Genomic DNA, 23,891 nt, shown 5'->3' with positions numbered 1-23,891 from the left:
ACCTTCTTGCAAAAGTGGGGTTCATTTTAAGGATGTCAAAAAATAGATTATGTCCAACGGAGGGTGTTCGAATAGGGCGGAAGGGTCCGTTTGAAAGCTCTTTGTTTTTCGACATCCGTCAAATAACCCTAAATACTTTTCACAAGCTTCTATGACCAATTCAAGGCACACTACGAAGTTGTTTAGATTTTTGAAAAGTTTTGCATTTTCTAGAGTTTTCTCGGTGAAAATAGGCCGATAAATGGTCGGACGTGTCACAAAGGGTGTCGGAAGTCCCTCAAACCTGGCCTAGATGCCTCATATGTCCATGCCAGCCTCTTACAAGAAGCTAGGTTCATTTATCCATAGCCTAAAATATACCAGTTAGATGAGTTTATTTGTAACTCCTGTCATTATCACTCAACATAAACATTTTATTTTTTCCAAACAATTTCTTAAAATTTGTCAACTGTTTTGGTGTGTATGAAAATTTTACTAACTTGAACATTTTTTTCCAAAATTGTTAACAGATTACGAAAAAATGATGAAAATTTCGAAAAAATGGCAAACCACGTACTTTTTTAAAAACAATATCATTTTTTTAAACACATTCATTTCTTAAATTTGCAAATAAAAATTTCAAAAACTGGAACGTTTTACGAAATTACAGAATATTTTTTAGAATTTAAACAATATTTGAAAAGAAGAACATTTTATGTTATGCCAAATAATTTTCGAATTTTTGAACAAGTTTCATAACGAATAATAAAGTTGGAAAGTAGAAAATGAATTAATAAAAAGAGAAGAAAAACGAAAATAATTGCAACCAAAAAATGCTTAGGCCCTTGAAAATAAGAATTATTTTCATAAAATGTTACTCCCTCCGTTCCAAAATATAGCGTGCCCACATTTCCCGAGGTTCAACTTTGATCATAAATTTAACCAACGAGACCGACTGCGACGGGAGCAAAAATTATACCAGTGAATTCATAGTCAAAAAACATTTTCCATTATATAATTTTTGCTCCTGCCGCAGTCGGTCTCATTGGTTAAATTTATGGTCAAAGTTGAAACACGGAAATCAAGGACGCACTATATTTTGAAACGGAGTGAGTAGTATATTTGGAAAAATATTCCTAAATATGAAAAATTGTTTGTGCTTTCAAAGAATGCTCACCAATTTGAAAAAGTGTTTGCGTTTTTCAAAGAAATGTTCGGATATTGAAAATTGTTTATGTTTTCAAGAAAATGTTCACAAATGTGATGAATTATTCATATTTTCAAAAAAATGTCTGCAGTTTCAGAAAAAATGTTTACAATTCTGAAAAAATGTTTTTAAAATTTCAAAAATATTCACAAAATCAAAGTATTTTTCATAAAAAATGGTTTGGAAATTTGAAAAGAAAAACGTTTCCAAAAGAAGCCCAAATTTTGAGAAAAGTTTTGTTTCTTAAAAAATATTCCAAAAGATGAAAAAACACATAAGGTTTTTTGGCTATAAAAAGCGCTTTCGCTAGAAAGTCCGGCACAGTTGTACAGTACCAATTTTGATATGCTACAGTGTTTCTATTAAAAAGAATTCCTACAGCACATCTGTTCTTGTTGACAAATGACTGCACTACAAGTATCACCAACCCGCGATGGTTCTAGTGGCTATTAGCATGTTCACAACTTCTGAAGGTCTTGTGTTCGACACCTAGTAGGCACATTATTTTTTGAATTTTTGATCTGTGCTACTGTCAATACTCAGTAATGGGCCGCTCGATCTTTCTCAGTAATGGGCCGGTCCAAGGTGGACTCAGAACGTGACAGATCCCCGCGACGTATTTTCTAGAAATACCATCCTACCCTTTATTATGAAGGGGTATAGACATATCTCGTCCATTGATGTGTTCAAGGGGGTTGTACCGAAGAATAAGTGGCAAACTTATTAGAGGAAGAAGGTGTTTGTAATTCAGTGCGTAGGGTCCTCTCCAGGAGTGTCTGTCTGGATCTTCTTCAAAAAGGTGCGTCTATGCATTGATTGACTGTCGATCGATCAAGCCAGCCAGGGAGGGGAGGAGAGGTTGATCATGCCACTGAATTGAAGCAAGCCTTGTGCGTGGGCGTGGCTGGTCACCGTACTGTATTGCGTGGGCGTGGCTATGGCTGCTCACTGTACTGTACTGCGTGGGCATGGGCGTGGGCGTGGGCATGGTAATCATTGTTGTTGTAGGGTGGAACCCTAGATGGACATCTTTCACGAATTGGAGGGAAAATCCCCAAGAATAAGAAGAACACAGAGGGGAGAAACAAGAGAAACACTCAAATTAACTTGATTCAATCACACATGTGCTAGATCCAATCACACAAAGAGAGATACAAAGGTCTTAATCCAACACAAGAAGATACAAAAGGTAACTAGTTCATCCCAAACCTATGAGGAGAGTGGTCTCTATGATCCTATGATGGGATCCTTCCCTAGATGGGGTCTTGAATCCACTAGGGATCTTCTCCATGGGAGGTCTTAATCTCCATGGGAGAGGTCTCTCTCTCAAGAGGAGGTACAAGGAGAAAATTAAGCTCACTAAATTATGTCATATACTTGGCTAACCTCCCCAACAAGCTAGGTGAGGAGTATATATAAGCTAGGGACGAATTGGAGTTAAACAAGGGTACATAGGTAAATTATTATGCCGAAATACGCGTAGCCACAGTGGAGGGTTCGGGCACCCGGGGGTCGCCTGGAGACGGAGGGCCGGGCACCCGGGGGTGAAGTCCGGGCACTTGGTGCGCGCCTGGGGAGGGGGGCAGGGCACCCGGGGGTGTGAGGCCCGGGAATCCAGGGGGCCGTGGCCTTGGTGGCTGGCGGGGCCGGGCACCCGGGGGTGGATGGTGCGGGCACCCGGTGTGTCCAGAGACCTTCCGGTGCTTCGTGCTTCTCGTGACTTCTTCTTCCTTCTCTTCCTCCATGGGTGCTTGGGCTCCCTCCAAGCTTCTTCATGGACTTCCTCTTGGTACCTAAGAATGCATAGAGTTTCCATTTGAGGTAGAATCCAACTCTCATGTGAATACGGACGAAACTCGAAGAGGAAAGAGTTAACCTCGGTTTCGATGGTGCGTCCGCGTGCTCTTATCATGGTCCACGAGGTGCTTGATGAGTTGTAGTAGAGTCCATGGGGATGACGTAGGGATGCTCCGCATCATCTCCCCCCCCCCCCTTGGGAGAGATCCGTCCACGGATCATGATCTTCATCACCATGGTATTGGGACAAGTCCTTGACGTTGAAGATGTTGGTGTCGCACATCATATATGCCTTCACATGACCTGGTTGTCTCATGATGGTACTGCCTGGTGAATCCTTCAAAATGAAAGAACATGACAAACACTTGGAAAAACAAATAAGATTAGTGCAAATGCAACACCTATAATTCGTGTGGTGAAATACCCAGCAAGTGTTTTTATTATTCTTATCATAAGAAAGGATAAGGGAATGTGGCATGGTATGTAAGCGTATGATCCGATAACAACCAAATACAATAGGTTCAATCAAATAAGCATGCATCACAAATTAGGTGTCCGAGTCTCCAAGATCAATAATCATAGCATGGTTGCACACGAGGCATGTGAATATGATAGAGGCAACTAATGGACACAAGTGACAATGTTCAGATAAATCATGTGAATGGCATGAACATATATGTCATCAACCTAAGAAAGCGAGTAAGAATGGAAGATGGGTGATGCGACGAAGCAAGCAATCATAGCGATCATGTCAAGAAAGCTAGTAGTGCGAAGATGCAACATACTAGAGGTAATCATGGCAATTATGTCATAGGAGCAAATAGTGGGCATGAATAATGCACATGACATATCACAAACATGAAAGCAATATATGAGCAAAATATCATCAATGTATTGGTGAGAGGTCGTATGTAAATAGCAATGGGACATCATGACTCTCCCAACACAACAAGCATCAATAGCATGGAGCACAAAGAAATGATGGCAATAGCTACTAAGATCTCCACCAAGCATGCAAATACACATAGTAGTAGTAGAATGGTTGATCATATGTAAGTGCAAGCAAGGGTCGAATTGCATGGCAAAGGCATCGGAATAAGCATATCATGCAAAGTGAACATGGCAATATGGGCGAAGGATAAATAAAGGACAATAACCCATAACCATGTGAGGGCCATGTAGAAGGAATGCGTGAAGTCGTTGCGCGGAGGAAACGGTTGGTGACACATCTCACGGATTCCCAAGGCATCGTTGCTCTCTAGAGCTCATTTCGTCAACTCATGGTCTTGTGAGGTTGACGAGTAAGTATCGGTACCTACACAAAATAGACACAAGCCAAAGAAAGTGTGTGCGTGGTAAATGTACACATCATCCATCATGATGTGTATGTGCACGTGTGAGTTAGCACAAGAAAAGCAATGCTCAAAGAAATTTGTTGCATGGTATAAGAACATGTCATCCATCATGAATGAATAGTTGTTTTGTATAACATGATGTGGATGCAAATTGAGAATACAATTATATGGCACATCAATAGCATTGCCATTCATGGGGAGCATATGGTGCAAATAATTATGAAAATCATGCAATGGATTGGATGAATCCAAATCTCCTAAAATGTATGAGGAATTATGGGGGTGTCCTCATGAGCAATATCGGGAGCATAATATGGAGAAGTGGAACAACATCCAAAACAATGCATATCCGGAGCTAGGTGCTCATGGCATGGCATATGAGATAAACGATGGAGAGGTAGCATGTCAATATCATCACGAGAAAAACAAATGCCAGTGACCATGGGCTTGTCATCTATGCCATAAGTGCAAATTGGGTTTATTTTAATGGCATACACATAGTCACCACGATGAGATTGCAAATGTGACATATTGTTGATCTCATGCATAGCATATGACAAGTCAAGAGGATTGTCAAACATGATGTGACCAAGAGAATTATCACAAGAAATCCTATGCAACATGGCATCACAACTAATAGACTCCACATGGCAATCATCAAACTCACCATAAATGGGCAAATCATCGCATGAGGAAGTCGCACTAGCATGAAGCGTGTCAGTAGGAGGATCAACATCATGCAAACAATCAATGTCAAGAATGTCCACTAGTGGGACTAGAGCATCACCATCACCTATGTTAACTTTGTCATTCCACTCATGTGGGGTAGGTGAGGTGGGAAAGACCAAATGGTGGTCATCATCTTTATCTTGATGGAACCATGTGGGGGCTGCATCATATTCCACCATGGCCATCGTCTTGTCCATAGGAAAGACGAAGTCGTCGTTGATCGGCGCGTCATCATATATGGGACCTAGCACCAAATGGGAAGACACAATAGAGGTAGAGGTTAAGTTGTTAGAAATCGAAATGGTCTCACATGCAATATCAACTACTTCACTCTATCTATGTGGTGGTGGCTCACTCACTCCCTCAAGGTAGGTGCACTCAATGTCACATATGGTGGAGTCACTCAAATCACTCAAGTGGTGGTGGTGGTGTCTCTCCTCACATGGGAAATGGGGCGACTCATCATATGTGGAGCTAGTGGTGAACTTGCTCTCACTCTCAATATGTTGGCAAAAGTCACTCAAGTCATCATACATCACCGTAGTCGAAGGGAAAATCCCATGCTCAACCATCTCGTCACCGTCGCCGTGGATAAAGGCCTTCATGAATTGGCACATCATCACTCTTGCCTCCAAAGATGGAAGCATAATCCTTGCTGGTCACCTTGTCGTTCGCCTCCAAAGCTTTGTCCTCGAATGGCCCCGTAGTCGTAGTCGTCGCCGCACCATCTTGAAAAAGAGTCGAAGTAGACTCGGCATCATCAATGGGACAAAGAGGGATGATGGTGAAAAGTCGAACATGGGAGCATCTCTTGGAGCTCGTCGGGCTCGCCATCTTGAAGCTTGGTCTTCGAGAAGTGTGCTTGGGGTGGAGAAGCCTTGGTCTTCATGAGTTCTTGTTCCGCCTTGAGAGCACCAATGTAGTTTTCATTGAGGGACTTGTAGTTCTTGTGGAAGATAATGTTGGAGATGTCATTGTTCCCTCCCATCATGAAGTGGAACTTCATCCAAATGGGGTCGTTGTTGGGGAACATAGTAATTCAAAAAATTTCCTATGATCACGCAAGGTCTATCTAGGAGATGCATATCAACGAGAGGATAGAGTATGTCCACGTACCCTCGTAGACCGAAAGCGGAAGCGTTTAGTAACGCGGTTGATGTAGTCAAACATCTTCGCGATCCAACCGATCCAAGTAACGAACGTACGACACCTCCGCGTTCAGCGCACATTCAGCTCGATGACGTCCCTCATGCTCTTGGTCCAGTTGAGGACGAGGGAGAGTTCCATCAGCACAACGGTGTGGCGACGGTGATGATGAGGTTACGAGCATAGGGCTTCTCCTAAGCACTACGACGATATGACCGAGGTGTGTAACTATGGAGGGGGGCACCGCACACGGTTAAGCAAAAACTTGTTGTGCTTTGGGGTGGCCCATGCCACCATATATAAAGGAGGAGAGGGGGAGGCCGGCCGACCCATACTAGATGCGCTAGGAGAGGGGAGTCCTACTAGGACTCCCAAGTCCTAGTAGGATTCCACCTGGAGGAGAAGAGGGAAGAAGGGAGAGGGGGGCCGCGCCCGCAACCCCTTGTCCAATTCAGATTGGGCTTGGGGGGCGCGTGCCACCTCCTGACCATTGCCTCCTCTCCTCCACTAAGCCCCACTATGCCCCATTAACTCCTCGGGGGGTTTCGATAACCTCCCGGTACTCCGGAAAATACTCGAATCACTCCGGAAGCATTCCAGCGTCCGAATATAACCTTCCAATATATTAATCTTTATGTCTCAACCATTTTGAGATTCCTCGTCACGTATGTGATCTCATCCGGTACCCCGAACAAACTTCGGTCATCAAAGCACATAACTCATAATACAAATCGTCATCGAATGTTAAGCGTGCGGACCCTACGGGTTTGAGAACTATGTAGACATGATCAAGACATATCTATGATCAATAACCAATAGCGGAACCTGGATGCTCATATTGGCTCCTCCATATTCTACAAAGATCTTTATCAGTCAAACCGCATAACAACATACGTTGTTCCCTTTCTCATCGGTATGTTACATGCCCGAGATTCGATCGTCGGTATCCTCATACCTAGTTCAATCTCGTTACTGGCAGGTCTCTTTACTCGTTTCGTTAACGAGCTAGTCAACATGTGTCTATGGTTAGGAAACATAACCATCTTTGATTAACGAGCTAGTCAAGTAGAAGCAGACTAGGGACTATATGTTTTATCTATGTATTCACACATCTACTAAGTTTCCGATTAATACAATTCTAGCATGAATAATAAACATTTATCATGATATAAGGAAATATAAATAACAACTTTATTATTGCCTCTAGGGCATATTTCCTTCAGTCTCTCACATGCACTAGAGTCAATAATCTAGATTACATAGTAATGATTCTAACACCCATGGAGTTTTGGTGCTCATCATGTTTTGGTCGTGGAAGAGGCTTAGTCAACGGGTCTGCAACATTCAGATCCGTATGGAATTGAAGCGTCTCTTGATGTGTTTGGCTCTCTTGTGAAATCTGGATTCCTTCGCCAAGGCAATTGCTCCAGTATTGTCACAAAAGATTTTCATTGGACCCGATGCACTAGGTATTACACCTAGATCAGATATGAACTCCTTCATCCAGACTCCTTCATTTGCTGCTTCCGAAGCAGCTATGTACTCCGCTTCACGCGTAGATCCCGCCACGACGCTCTGCTTGGAACTGCACCAACTGACAGCTTCACCATTCAATATAAATACGTATCCGGATTGCGACTTAGAGTCATCCAGATCAGTTCAAAGCTTGCATCGACGTAACCATTTACGACAAGCTCTTTATCACATCCATAAACGAGAAACATATCCTTAGTCCTTTTCAGGTATTTCAGGATGTTCTTGACCACTGTCCAGTGATCCACTCCTAGATTACTTTGGTACCTCCCTGCTATACTTATAACAAGGCACACATCAGGTCTGGTACACATCATTGCATACATGATAGAACCTATGGTTGAAGCATAGGGAATGACTTTCATTTTGTCTCTATCTTCTGCAGTGGTCGGGCATTGAGTCTGACTCAACTTCACACCTTGTAACACAGGCAAGAACCCTTTCCTTGACAGATCCATTTTGTACTTGTTCAATACTTTATCAAGGTATGTGCTCTGTGAAAGTCCAATCAAGCGTCTTGATCTATCTCTATAGATCTTGATGCCCAATATGTAAGCAGCTTCACCGAGGTCTTTCATTGAGAAATTCTTATTCAAGTATCCTTTTATGCTATCCAGGAATTCTATATCATTTCCAATCAACAATATGTCGTCCACATAAAATATTAGAAATGCTACAAAGCTCCCACTCACTTTCTTGTAAATACACGCTTCTCCAAAAGTCAGTATAAAACCAAATGCTTTGATCACACTATCAAAGCGTATATTCCAACTCCAAGAGGCTTGCACCAGTCCATAAATGGATTGTTGGAGCTTGCACACTTTGTTAGCACCGTTTGGATCGACAAAACCTTCTGGTCGCATCATATATAGCTTTTCTTTAAGAAATCCATTAGCGAATGCAGTCTTGACATCCATTTGCCAAATTTCATAATCATAAAATGTGGCAATTGCTAACATGATTCGGACATACTTAAGCATCGCTATGGGTGAGAAGGTCTCATTGTAGTCCAACTCCTTGAACTTGTCGAAAACCTTTTGCAACAAGTCGAGCTTTGTAGACAGTAACATTACCGTCAGCATCAGTCTTCTTCGTGAAGATCCATTTATTTTCTATGGCTTGCAGACCATCGGGAAAGTCCACAAAACTCTACACTTTGTTCTCATACATGGATCCCATCTCAGATTTCATGGCCTCAAGCCATATCGCGGAATCTGGGCTCATCATCGCTTCCTCATAGTTCGTAGGTTCGTCATGGTCTAGTAACATGACTTCCAGAATAGGATTACCGTACCACTCTGGTGCGGATCGTACTCTGATTGACCTATGAGGTTCGGTAGTAACTTGATCTGAAGTTTCATGATCATCATCATTAGCTTTCTCAAAAATTGGTGTAGGAATCACTAGAACTGATTTCTGTGATGAACTACTTTCCAATTCGGGAGAAGGTACAATTACCTCATCAAGTTCTACTTTCCTCCCACTCACTTCTTTCGAGAGAAACTCCTTCTCCAGAAAGGATCCATTCTTAGCAACAAATACCTTGCCTTCTGAGGTATCCTATGAAGACACATTTCTCCGATTTGGGTTCGAGCTTATCAGGTTTAAAGCTTTTTCACATAAGCATCGCAGCCCCAAACTTTAAGAAACAAAAACTTGGGTTTCTTGCCAAACCACACTTCATAAGGCATCGTCTCAACGGATTTTGATGGTGCCCTATTTAACGTGAATGCAGTCGTATCTAAAGCATAGCCCCAAAACAATAGCGGTAAATCAGTAAGAGACAATATAGATTGCACCATATCCAATAAAGTATGGTTACGACGTTCGAACACGCCATTACCCTGTGGTGTTCCAGGTGGCATCAGTTGTGAAACTATTCCACATTGTTTCAAATGAAGACCAAACTCGTAACTCAAATATTCTCCTCCACGATCAGATCGTAGAAACTTTATTTTCTTGTTACGATGATTTTCTACTTCACTCTGAAATTCTTTGAACTTTTCAATCGTTTCAGACTTATGTTTCATTAAGTAGATATACCCATATCTGCTAAAATCATCTATGAAGATCAGAAAATAACGATACCCGCCACGAGCCTCAACACTCATTGGACCACATACATCGGTATGTATTATTTCCAATAAGTCAGTAGCTCGTTCCATTGTTCCAGAGAATGGAGTTTTAGTCATCTTGCCCATGAGGCATGGATCACAAGCACCAAGTGATTCATAATCAAGTGATTCCAAAAGCGAATCAGCATGGAGTTTCTTCATGCGCTTTATACCAATATGACCTAAACAGCAATGCCACAAATAGGTTGCACGATGATTATCAACTTTGCATCTTTTGGCTTCAATATTATGAACATGTGTATCACCACGATCGAGATTCAAAAAAATAGACCACTCAACAAGGGTGCATGACCATAAAAGATATTACTCATATTAATAGAACAACCATTATTCTCTGATTTAAATGAATAACCGTGTCGCATCAAACAAGATCCAGATATAATGTTCATGGTAAACGCTAGCACCAAATAACAATTATTCAGGTCTAAAACTAATCCTGAAGGTAGATGTAGAGGTAGCGTGCCGACGGCGGTCACATCGACCTTGGAACCATTTCCGACTCGCATCGTCACCTCGTCCTTAGCCAATCTTTGCTTGATCCATAGCCCCTGTTTCGAGTTGCAAATATGAGAAACGGAACGAGTATCAAATACCCAGGCGCTACTACGAGCATTAGTAAGGTACACATCAATAACATGTATATCAAATATACCTTTCACTTTGCCATCCTTCTTATCCGACAAATACTTGGGGCAATTCCTTCCAGTGACCAGTCCCTTTGCAGTAGAAGCACTCAATTTCAGGCTTGGGTCCAGACTTGTGCTTCTTCCCTTGATCAGCAACTTGCTTGCCGTTCTTCTTGAAGTTCTCCTTCTTTCCTTTGCCCTTTTTCTTGAAACTAGTGGTCTTGTTGACCATCAACACTTGATGCTCCTTCTTGATTTCTACCTCCGCAACCTTTAGCATCGCGAAGAGCTTGGGAATCGTCTTGTTCATCCCTTGCATATTATAGTTCTTCACGAAGCCTTTATAGCTTGGTGGCAGTGATTCAAGAACTCTGTCAATGAGACTATCATCAGGAAGCTTAACTCCCAGCTGAGTCAAGTGGTTATGGTACCCAGACATTCTGAGTATGTGTTCACTGACAGAACTATTCTCCTCCATTTTGCAGTAGTAGAACTTGTTGGAGACTTCATATCTCTCAACTCAGGCATTTGCTTGAAATATTAACTTCAACTCTTGGAACATCTCATATGCTCCATGACGTTCGAAACGTCTTTAAAGTCCCAATTCTAAGCCGTAAAGCATGGCACACTGAACTATCGAGTAGTCATCAACATGCATCTGCTAGACATTCATAATGTCTCCGGATGCCAACACAAGGGGTACACCTAGTGGTCCTTCCAGGATGTAATTCTTCTGTGCAGCAATGAGGATAATCCTCAAATTATGGACCCAGTCCATTTAATTTCTACCATCATCTTTCAAATTAGCTTTCTCTAGGAACGCATTAAAATTTAGAGGAATGGTAGCACGGGCCATTGATCTACAACAACATAGACATGCAAAAACCATCAAGACTAAGTTCATGATAAATTAAAGTTCAAATAAACATATTACTTAAGAACTCCCACTTAGATAGACATCCCTCTAGTCATCTAAATGATAACGTGATCCAAACCAACTAAACCATGTCCGATCATGACGTGAGATGGAGCAGTTTTCAATGGTGAACATCACTATGTTAATCATATATACTATATGATTCACGTTTGACCTTTCGGTCTTAGTGTTTCGAGGCCATGTCTGCATATGCTAGGCTCGTCAAGTTTAACCCGAGTATTTTGCACGTACAAAACTGGCTTGTACCCGTTGTATGTGAACGTAGAGCTTATCACAGCCGATCATAATGTGGTGTCTCGGCACGACGAACTGTAGCAACGGTGCATACTCAGGGAGAACACTTATACCTTAAAATTTAGTAAGTGATCATCTTATAATGCTACCGCCGTACTAAGCAAAATAATATACATAAAAGATAAACATCACATGCAATCAAAATATGTGACATGATATGACCATCATCATCGTGTGCTCATGATCTCCATGACCGAACCATCGTAATGATCTCCATCATCACCGGCTTGACACCTTGATCTCCATCGTAGCATCGTTTTCATCTCGCGAACTATTGCTACTACGACTATCGCTACCGCTTAGTGATAAAGTAAAGCAATTACATGGTGTTTGCATTTCATACAATAAAGTGACAACCATATGGCTCCTGCCAGTTGCCAATAACTCTGTTACAAAACATGATCATCTCATACAACAATTTATATCACATCATATCTTGACCATATCAGATCACAACAAGCCCTGCAAAAACAAGTTAGACATCCTCTAGTTTGTTGTTGCAAGTTTTACATGGCTGCTACGGGCTTCTAGCAAGAACCGTTCTTACCTACGCATCAATATCACAACGATTTTTCGTCAAGTGTGCTGTTTTAACCTTCAACAAGGACCAGCCATAGTCAAACTTGATTCAACTAAAGTTGGAGAAACAGACACCCGCCAGCCACCTGTGTGCAAAGCATGTCGGTAGAACCAGTCTCATGAAGGTGGTCCTGTAATATCGGTCCGGGCCGCTTCATCCAACAATACCGGCGAATCAAAGTAAGACATTGGTGGTAAGCAGTATGACTATTATCTCCCAGAACTCTTTGTGTTCTACTCATGCATATATCATCTACGCATAGACCTGGCTCGGATGCCAACGTTGGGAAACGTAGTAACTCAAAAAATATCCTACGATCACGCAAGATCTATCTAGGAGATGCATAGCAACGAGAGGGGAGAGTATGTCCATGTACCCTCGTAGACCGAAAGCGGAAGCGTTTAGTAACGCGATTGATGTAGTCGAATGTCTTCGTGATCCAACCGATCCAAGTACCGAACGTATGGCACCTCTGCGTTCAGCACACGTTCCGCTCGATGACGTCCCTCGTGCTCTTGATCTAGTTGAGGACGAGGGAGAATTCCGTCAGCACGACGGCGTGGCGGCGGTGATGATGAAGTTACCGGCGCAGGGCTTCGCCTAAGCACTACGACGATATGACTGAGGTGTGAAACTATGGAGGGGGGCACCGCACACGGTTAAGAGAAAACTTGATGTGCTTTGGGGTGCCCCCTGCCCCCGTATATAAAGGAGGAGAGGGGGAGGACGGCCGGCCCCTACTAGGCGCGTCAGGAGAGGGGAGTCCAACTAGGACTCCAAGTCCTAGTAGGATTCTACCTGGAGGAGAAGGGGGAAGGAAGGGAGAGGGGGGCTGCACCCCCAACCCTTGTCCAATTTGGACTGGGCTTGGGGGGGGGGCACCTTCTAGCCGCTACCTCTTCTTCTCCACTAAGGCCCACTATGGGCCATTAACTCCCCGGGGGTTCCTCCCGGTACTCCGGAAAATACCCGAATCACTCCGGAACCATTCCGGTGTCCGAATATAACCTTCCAATATATCAATCTTTATATCTTGACCATTCCGAGACTCCTCGTCACGTCCGTGATGTCATCCGGGACTCCAAACAAACATCGGTCATCAAAACACATAACTCATAATACAAATCGTCATCAAACGTGAAGTGTGCGGACCCTACGGGTTTGAGAACTATGTAGACATGACCGAGATATATCTCCGATCAATAACCAATAGCGGAACCTGGATGCTCATATTGGCTCCTACATATTCTACGAAGATCTTTATCGGTCAAACCGCATAACAACATACGTTGTTCCCTTTGTTATCGGTATGTTACTTGCCCGAGATTCGACCGTCGGTATCCTCGTACCTAGTTCAATCTCGTTACTGGCAAGTCTCTTTACTCGTTCCGTAATTCTTCATCCCGCAACTAACTCATTAGTCACATTGCTTGCAAGGCTTATAGTGATGAGCATTACCGAGAGGGCCAGAGACACCTCTCCGATACACAGAGTGTCAAATTCTAATCTTGATCTATGCCAACCCAGCAAACACCTTTGGAGACACCTGTAGAGCATCTTTATATTCACCCAGTTACGTTGTGACGTTTCATAGCACACAAGGTGTTCCTCCGGTATTCGGGAACATGTATAAGTCATGAAGAAAGCAATAGCAATAAACTTAACGACCATTATGCTAAGCTAATTGATGGGTCTTGTCCATCACATCATTCTCTAATGATGTGATCCCGTTCATCAAATGACAACACATGTCTATGGTTAGGAAACATAATCATCTTTGATTAACGAGCTAGTCAAGTAGAGGCATACTAGGGACTATATGTTTTGTCTATGTATTCACACATGTACTAAGTTTATGATTAATACAATTCTAGCATGAATAATAAACATTTGTCATGACATAAGGAAATATAAATAACAACTTTATTATTGCCTCTAGGGCATATTTCCTTCGGTCATTCATGTCGGCACATCGCAAAGCTTTCCTCATCTCCTTGAAGTACTCGTCGATGGACTTGGATCCTTGGATGGTGTTCTCCAATTGGCGGTGAAGATGTTCCATGTAGGTGGAAGGCACAAACTCTCACCGCATAGTTTTCTTCGTCTCTGGCCAACTCATGAAGGCGTTTATGTTTACTTTGCTTTTAGCAGGCCTTTTTGGTTTTAGCATAAAACCGAGTTTAAAAAAATGTGAACACTTTTTTTAGGGTTATGTGAACACTTACTTAGTTGCATGAAAAAATATTTAGAAAAAGTGTGTTGAATTTTTCATAAATAATGCTTGAAATTTTTAAAAGACATGCATACATTTTTTAAAATTATGTAAAATCTTCCAAAAATCAGAAAAAACTACTCCCTCCAATTCATATTACTTGCCGTTACTATAGCAAAGTCGTATTAAAACAACGACAAGTAATATGGATAGGAGAAAGTATAACTCCTATGTTTTTTTCATAAGCTGATTATTAGAAACATGAACATTTTTGAGAAAAAGTTATACATTTTTTAAAACAGTCGAAACTCCCCAAAAAGCAAAAAAAGTATAAAAGGAAAAAACTGGCAAAAAAACTGTGAAAACAACAGAAATAAAAACACCAACCAGACAAACCGCTATTGAAACCTATGGAATGAACCCATTTCGAAAGAAAATCGCTCGCCTTCTAGGGGGCTGCAAAAACGGGGCGGCGGGCAGCACACCGGAGCGCTGCAACCATGGACCATCAACGACGGGAATTTCATCCGGTCGACGGGGAAGTAGCAACTGAATCAATGACGAATGTGCAACCTAAACCGAGAGCAGGGAGAGGTTCTTTGCGGAGCACCGTCCTCGGAGACGACGCGCGGTCTGGCCGTCGCGACCGAGCGCGCCATGAACAGCAGCTTTTGTTCCTGCGACAAGCTGTGGCGGGGACGATTCGCTTCGGAAGGCACCGCCATTGACTAGTATGAAGGCGAGGGAAGAAAGAAAACGACGTGGGGACGAAATCAAACAGCTGTACGTAATTCAATCGGGTGGCTGGGCGAGACCGGCCCAATTATTGGGCCGGCACGCCGGCGCCCAGTACTCGCCTTTTCAAAACCCATTATATTCAGGTAATTGTGTACCGTGGGCTCGAAACGTGGTACAGAAGCCTCAACTTTGTTCTGATACTACTCTCACTGTTGCTATCCAGTGGGCCTGAAAAGAGCAACTGTGACAGCGTCCGTCCGTTTCTGATCAATCAAGACGTGATGTCCGTGTCAGGCCGTTAGGTGGCTGTCGGGTTGTCACGCGGTGGATGGCTGCATGATGGGGGTGGGGGTCCAACCTTTTTCAACAAAGACCCCATGATGGTAGAAACCATAGCTACTAAGCTCACAATCGTACCAAATTTGCTTTTGATCTAGGCTTGCTAGTGGCCACCACCCCTCTCTTGCAGCTCCGCCCGGTAAGCTGGTTGCAGCTATATAGCAGACTGCGGTTGTAGCTCTATCAGTCCGCGGTTGTAGCATCTCGACACGGACACACGTCGAAGTCGTAGCACTGCAAGGACCGTGGCCATAGACAGGCCACGATTATAGCATCGCGCGACATCAGTTGCAACTTTTCCGCCCCATGGTTGTAGCATCTTGACGCGGCGCCGCGTCACAGACGTAGCATCGCGCGACACTGATTGCAGCTTCGGCGAAACGTGGTTGTAGCATCCACCATTGCTCGTTCCAGTGCCCCGTCGAAGTCGGTCCCAGCAACTACATGACCCACTTAGCACCCACAAATGCCGGTTCCAGCATTTGCCATGGCCGGTTACAACATTGTCGTGTTCGGTTCCAGCATCGACCATGGTCGCCTGTAGCAAACCGCCACCGCTCATTCCAGCACCCTTCATGTCTGGTTCCAGCAAATGGGGTGGAGCATTCCAGCTTCTGTTGGTGCCTGATGTAGCGCCGCGGAGTCCAACACATCTTCTTCAGCACCGGTAGTGTCGCTGCCGTATCACTGGTTGAGGTCGTTGCAGCTCCGGCAACCCACGGTTGTAGCATCCGCCGCCGCCGGTTCCAACATTCCGTCATCGTCGGCGCCAGCATGCGTGTCACCGGTGGCAGCAGTGTGGGCTCCCGCTTGCAACTCTAACACCACGACCATCACATGGGGGAGAAGGTGAGGCGGGCGCGGGGTCATGGTGAAGGGGCATCAGGTGACTGGTTGAAGAAGCATGTGCTTTGGGCTCTCCGGTAACGAAGGATAAGGATAAGGTTGGTTGTGAACGCGTACATGGCTACCTCACGATGGGTGGCGGGCACTTGCGTGGCCGCGACTCTGGCGCAACGTTTCGGCTGGCTCCCCGGCTCGAAACGTTTTCCATACCAAAGTAAATACAAAGGTTGTTCCAAAGCTCAGGGCCATTTTGATTCAAAATAATTTCATATTATTTTTGGAGGATTGGAATCCTTAGGAGTTTTTCAAACATTGGTTGTTTGATTCATAGGAATGTTTCCTATATGAAATTTCCTAAGGACATTCCGTACGAAATCTAGCATCCACTTGAACGTTTTAGAACGATTCCTTTGTTTTTCCTATGATGCAGTAAAACAAATTAAACTTAAATCCTATAGGATTAGAATCTGCATAAGTGCATTACATTCCATTCCTATGTTTTTCATATACCTACATTTTTACAGTCATGTGAATCAAAGAGGCCTCAACCAACATGACCGGCATAGATCTTGGGATGACATGTGCCTGGGAGCCAAAACGAATTTCCATCCCTCCCAAGATGACATACTATATATGATCCTGTATTCGTTCATCAGTTTGTCAGCCTGAATGCCTGATGTCACAATCACCATTGCCTATTGGTAGGTCCTTTTAGCTTTAGGTTCTATGTTTTTTTCCTGCGGGAAAGCTGTAGTTCCTATTAGTTGATATTTTCTATATATATACTGGCAATTTCTTGACGGACAAGCCTCTAAGAAAAATTCATGGTATGTTGTTCAGGCAGATTTCATAGAGCATCTCCTTCATGCCCGGTTTGTGCAACAGCGGCTTCGAGCTTCAGCACATACATCATACCGTAGGCAGGTCAGTTAAATATTATGTACCATCGATTTGGCATCATACAATTGATAAACATTGGCAGGAAAACTACATCGATGGTGATGTATATGAATGTCGCATGTCAATTGTATTCATTTGGTGAAAGAATTAAATTAGACTGAATGGCCCGTCCCGTCATGTGTCGATAATGCATTTGTACTCAATTTTAGATTATTATTTTTATCAACAGGTCGGCGTATCCAACTTGGGTCACGATGGTGTGTATGAAATCTTCGAAGACATTTCGTTGAGAGGGCTTTCACATGAGTCACTGAGGAAATTACCACACTATATGGTAACTGACCAGGTCCATGGCACATTTGGTGAAAAGCTGCCTTGCACTATCTGTCTACAGGTACATTGTCACTATCAGAACAGACATCATTTTGTCAGAAAACGTCTCTGTTGCATAATTTGCACTTGCACTGCTACAGAACATGCTATCACGGCCGGGTCAAAAGCCCTTTCAATGGCCACCGGCATGTCCATATGGGTTAGTGTTGTCTCACCCATCTCAAATGGGTGGAAAGGCCCACCAATGATAGCTATCATCACATGTGGGTTCAGAAATATTTTTTTTTTGAACAATCACCGGGGGGAGAGGATCCCCACCTGTATATATTACTCAAAAGGCCCAAGGGGCAAGTTACATCACGGGTTACAACAAGAGGATAGGTATAGGCGCCAAGACACGGCAGCCTCCCTACTGACGGGGTCCTTAAACCTAAAGGCCCAAAGCGTGAAATCCGAGATAATGTTCCGAAGAGTATCTAGGGGTGTGTTTGTTCATTGCGAAAGACACGAGCATTCCTGGAATCCCACAGTTTCCATAGAATGGCGAGGGCGACGGTGGGCCAAATGTTGATGTCGAGGCCGACCGGTGTTGTAGTATCCCAAAGAAGGTTGATGGAGTGAGGTTGCTGCAACCCCAAGAGGGCCCAGACCTGTAGCGCGCATGGGCAAAGAATGGCGACGTGCGCGGCGTCCTCATGGGTGAGTGCGCACCACGGGCAGACCGAGTCACATGTGGGTTCAGAAATATCACCCGTCAGTGATCACTACCATCAATGGCAATTACACACCCGCTTGTGGTGTGCTTCATGAGTCATAGAAAGCTGAAGGATGAATAGCACTCACACACATGTTGTATTCCCTCATAGGCTGTTTACATGTACATGGAACAGAGAGAGAGGGAGAGGGGTCGTGTAGGTGCATGCACGCCCGCATCTTGTGCTATCCCTAGAGAATAGGATCGGCTGTCATAACACACGTACATACATAGGAGATAACACGTGCATCACATATTGTTCAACGCCCTCATTGTGGCAACATCGCTGGACATGACGTTGAGACTGTTGTGAAACTCGGCAGTCGGGAGCCCTTTTGTGAATATGTTAGGCAAACCATAACGTTGTGGGTATATGTAGAACGCGATCTTCACCCAATTTGACTCGATCCCGAAATAAATGAAGATCAATCTCCACATGCTTCGCCGACTGATGTTGTACCAGGTTCGAAGACAAATACATCGCGCTCGCGTTGTCACAATAGACGGCAGTGGCATGATCCGGTGGATGATGGAGCTCGGTTAGAGGTGAAGCCAACAAGACTCAACAGCACAATTGGCAACCACATGATACTCTGCCTCAGCGCTAAAGAAAGAAACAATATGTTACCGTTTCGAAGACCAAGACACCACATTGTTGCCCAAAAATGCACAAAATCTTGAGGTGGATTTGTGAGTATCTGGACAACCCACCCAATTGGCATCCGAGTAAGCAACCAAATCGCGAGTGGAGGATCGATGTAGTTGCAAACCAAGTTGTGTGGTGCCCCGGATAAAACGCTAAATGCCTTTTATGAGATGAAAATGTGAGTCACGGTGATCATGCATGAAGAGGTAAACTTGTTGTACCGCATAAGATAAATCTAGGCATGCCAAGGTGAGATATTGCAACGCCCTAGCAAGGCTTTGGTAAAGAGAGGGATCGGCATAAGGAGGCCCATCAGTGGATGACAACTTGGAGCGAGTGTCAATGGGAGTAGAGATGGAGTTGGAATTAAGAATGTGAGTACGATCTAAATTTCAACGGTGTATTGTTGTTGAGACATGAAAATGCCAATGTTTGTTGCGGTGCACATTGATGCCAAGGAAGTGATGGATATTGTGAAGATCACTCATGCAAAACTCATGCTTAAGAGAGTTGATGATGAAGTTAAGAAAAGTTGTGGTGTTAGCAATGAGTATAATGTCGTCAATATAAATAAGTAAGCTACATGTGTATCAAGGTGTAGGATAAACAACGAGGAATCACAATTGGAGGCAACAAAACCAAGTATGTGGAGGAAAGCAGTGAAATGTTGAGAACACGTACGAGAAATTTACTTAAGACCACATTCTGATTTGTGGAGAGAACATATATGTGTGCATTTAGTAGAATAACGAAGCTGGAGAGCTGTTGGCAATATACCGTTTCTTGAAGACGACTATGCAGGAATGCATTTTTGACGTCCATCTGCTGCATAGGCCAAGACTGAGAGGTGACTACGCACGATACGGATACTGGTGGGCTTGAGCACATTGCTGAATGTCTCACCATAGTCAACACGTTCACGTTCATCAAACTCGTGAAGAACCTAACGCGCTCTACAGCGAGATAAGGAGCCATCCGTATTGAGTTTGTGGCGTAAACCCAGTTGGCGGGAGTCGAGATCTAGGCAGCGGTAACATTCATGTTCACCACATTCAAACTTGCAGGACAAGGAACCAAAGACCTAGTGTCATCCAGCATCATGGCCTTAAATTCATCTAAAATTACATTATGCCAATTAGTGTCCCTAAGTGCCGATTTCTAAGAAGTCGTGGGCGTGAGAGGAGGAAGAAATGGTGAGGGAATAATTTTTATTTTGTTGATTCAGCATAATATAACCAGCTATCGCTCGAGTGCGCATTGTGTGTTTATTGTGAGGTGGTTGTACGGGAGTGGCTTTTGGCGGTAGTGCGGGAACACAAGGCGGAGCAGGAGAGGGAGGAGCAAAATGTGAGGAAGATCCGGACTGGTCAGCGCGGTAGGTGGGTTGGGAGGAGAGGAAGATGTCGTCAGGGTAAGGGTGAGAGCCAATGGATCTAACACGAGTCGCGAGGGGTTGTTGGCGCAGGTGGGGGATGTGGGACTTGATGGAGAGAGTGTGGGACCTGTAGGGCTTGTGGGTGACGCGGGAGGAGGTAAGTGGGGTGACATGGCAGGCTGGGAGTCGTGTATTTGTGCATGCGAAAGTAGTTGACAATGATGACTTGGCGGGCTGGGCGATGGGCACATGATCAGGAGCTGATTTGTCTGGGCTGGACACGGTAGGTGAGGGGTCGGGATCAATGAGTGGCAAATTTGGTGGTAGGATCAGTGGGGTATCTGGTGCGAAGAGGTGTTGTGTGGCCGGGACTGTGGGAAGGACATAGCGAAATTTGGTTTCAGCGAAAATTACATGCCTGGAGATGATAACATGGCGGGAGTCGAAGTCTAGGAAGCAGTAACATTTATGTTCAAGGGAGTAACCAAGGAAGACGTGGTGGATAAAGCGAGTAGCTAATTAATGAGGGACGTGGCATATGTGTTTGGGGAGCATAAGCAGCCAAAGACGCGGAGATGGTCGTATGTGGGATGGACACCAAAGAGAAGATAGTTGGGCGTAGGAAAATTAATGGGACTGGATGGGAGGCGATTGAGGAGATAGGTGGTGGTATGGAGGGCGTCAACCCAAAATGGCGGTGGAAAGTTTGCTTGAATGAGGAGCCTATGAACATTGTCATTGGTTGAGCGAATGAGTCATTCGTCTTTGCTGTTTTGAGGGGAAGTGAAGGGGGGGGGGGAGCCAAAAATTGATTCCATTTTTTTGAGAAGAACGTGCGGAGAGAGGAGTTGATGAATTCACTATCGTTGTCACAATGGATACATTTTATTAGGGTATGAAATTATGTGAGAATAGATTAGAAGAAACTTCGTAGATTGGAGGAGGTGTTGGCTTTACAATGCAAAGTAAATGACCATGAGTAATGAGAGAAATCATCTAAGAAAATAAGGTAATACTAGAAACCGGAAATACTTGCAACGACGAGGTCCAAAGATCGCAATAAAGTAATTGAAAAGGTGCAGTGGTACAACTTTTGGAGTTAGGAAAAGAAAGGCCTGCCTCCAAAGTGGACAAGTAGAGCATATAGAGGGGTCTACACTATTGTCCACGGATTACAAAATTCCATTATAAAGTGGAACTTGATTCTAATAATTTAGAGTTGGTTAGCAAACAACATTTAAATCTTCAAAAATCATGAAGGGTTGAAGGAACTATCTAAACAAAGAATAATAAGTAAGTTGACGCCAAAGAAGAGGTAGACATCAAGTAGCATCACAAAATAGAGGTGACAAAACCGTGCATGTATTAAATGAAGGTATATTTCTCTAGGTGACTTCAAGAAATGATGGGAGAAGTACTAGGTTAAAGCATGGATCTTGTTAAGGTGTGTATACTCAACACGATTAATGGACACATCATTTAGAAGATCTTTTGCCAGTGCCTCACAACAAATGTTAAGACACTTTCAAGCAAGAAACCATAAGAGAACACACGACACTATCAAGTACAAAAAACCACATTACAAAAATAGACTTAGCTCTGGATTTAACAGTCTGCCTATGCACCGTAGGAGCATATGTAAATATCCTGGAATTCTTAAGGGAACGGTCATGATTCTGATAGAAATTATTGTCACTCCTCTATAGGACTGCGCAATACTTGAAAACATGCACAAAGTTGACATCCTAAATACACCAGGATTACACTAAATTCAAATGTTTATATAGACACCAAAAAGACATGATCACATATTATAGAAGAACCAACTGTAGTCAACTTAGATAATTAATTATTGCAGATAATTAAGGTAGCAAGAAATTAGCTTGGAGGAGTGTGTTTGTTTAGGTTCAACAAAAATGTACTCCACCCATCCAATATTAGTTGTTGCTGAAATGGATGTATCTAGACGTATTTTAGTGCTAGATACATCCGTTTGAGCGACTAATATGGAACATATGTAGTATTATTTTGCGAGAAAGGAATGTGCTCTGGCTATTTCATTAAGAAGTGAAAATCGACAAACCGACAGAATATTTACAAAAAGAACAACAAATAACAGAGCCAGAAAAACTACATTATGTTGAAGTTCTATCGCTACCATAATTGCATACAAGGATTCAAGATGAGTTAACACGCTATACACTACATGGATCATAAATGTGTTAAATTGATCAATGTCCTAAAGGTCCATAGCTGAGTAGTAGATTTAGGGGCGAGCCCACCATAATTTATGTGTATCCTGCTGAATACATGTTAATTTTGGAAAAATAATAATATGTATTGTTCTGTCTAACATACAGTATAATTTCGCCATTGAATATTAAAAAGGATGAAGTAGTAGAGTGGTAGGTTAAGACATTATTACATGGGTTCCTCATTTCTTCTCTTTCACTTTACATTATATTTCGATCATTATTACATGTCTAGATTAAACAAATTCATGTGTTTCAAAGAGCATGAGATATTTTGACATTAGAAATGGCAAAGATATGCTAAAATTTTATCTTCGTGACCAAAATACAGTTTCAACATGGCCCAAGTTTGCAAATTTTTATTGTGTTACAACAATTATCTGTATGGTTTATTTATTGAATTCAAACACATATTTGTTGATTTCGTTTGGACAAGGATCACATGTGATGGTGTCAAAACCCGTTCTTTGTTGATTTTTCCACTATAAACATTATATTTTGTTCATGATTTTTTATTACCCATTTGTAAAACTTGGGCCTGTCCTTGAGCAGAGTTGCTAATATTTGCCAGTTGGTTGCCAGTGATGATTGATCTAGTACTGAATCTCGGGTGAAACATTGTGCTAACGACTAAGGTCCATGGAGCCTTATGTACTAAAACTGAACTAAGACCAAACCTTTTCTTCACGGAATATTGTGAAGCAGCTAACCTCCAGATTTGCTTTCGCATTTTGTTGAAAAATGTTGGGGAACGTTGCATAAAATAAAAAAAATTCCTACATTCACCAAGATCCATCTATGAGTTCATCTAGCAACGAGTGATAGGAGTGCATCTACATACCTTTGTAGATCGCGTGCGGAAGCGTTCAAGTGAACGGGGTTGAAGGAGTCGTACTCGTCGTGATCCAAATCACCGATGACCAAGTGCCGAACGGACAGCACCTCCGCGTTCAACACACGTACGGAGCGGATGACGTCTCCCGCACCTTGATCTAGCAAGGAGGAGGGAGAGGTTGATGAAGATCCAGCAGCACGACGGCATGGTGGTGGATGCAGCACGGTTCCGGCAGAGCTTCGCCGAGCTTCTGCGAGAGGGAGAGGTGTAGCAGGGGAGAGGGAGGCGCCAAGGCTTCAGGGTGCGGCTGCCCTCCCTCCCCCCCCCCCTTTATATAGGCCCC

The sequence above is a fragment of the Triticum aestivum genome, chromosome 2B, assembly GCF_018294505.1.
Source record: "Triticum aestivum cultivar Chinese Spring chromosome 2B, IWGSC CS RefSeq v2.1, whole genome shotgun sequence".
Taxonomy (NCBI): Eukaryota; Viridiplantae; Streptophyta; class Magnoliopsida; order Poales; family Poaceae; genus Triticum; species Triticum aestivum.
This window is presented reverse-complemented; position numbering follows the sequence as displayed.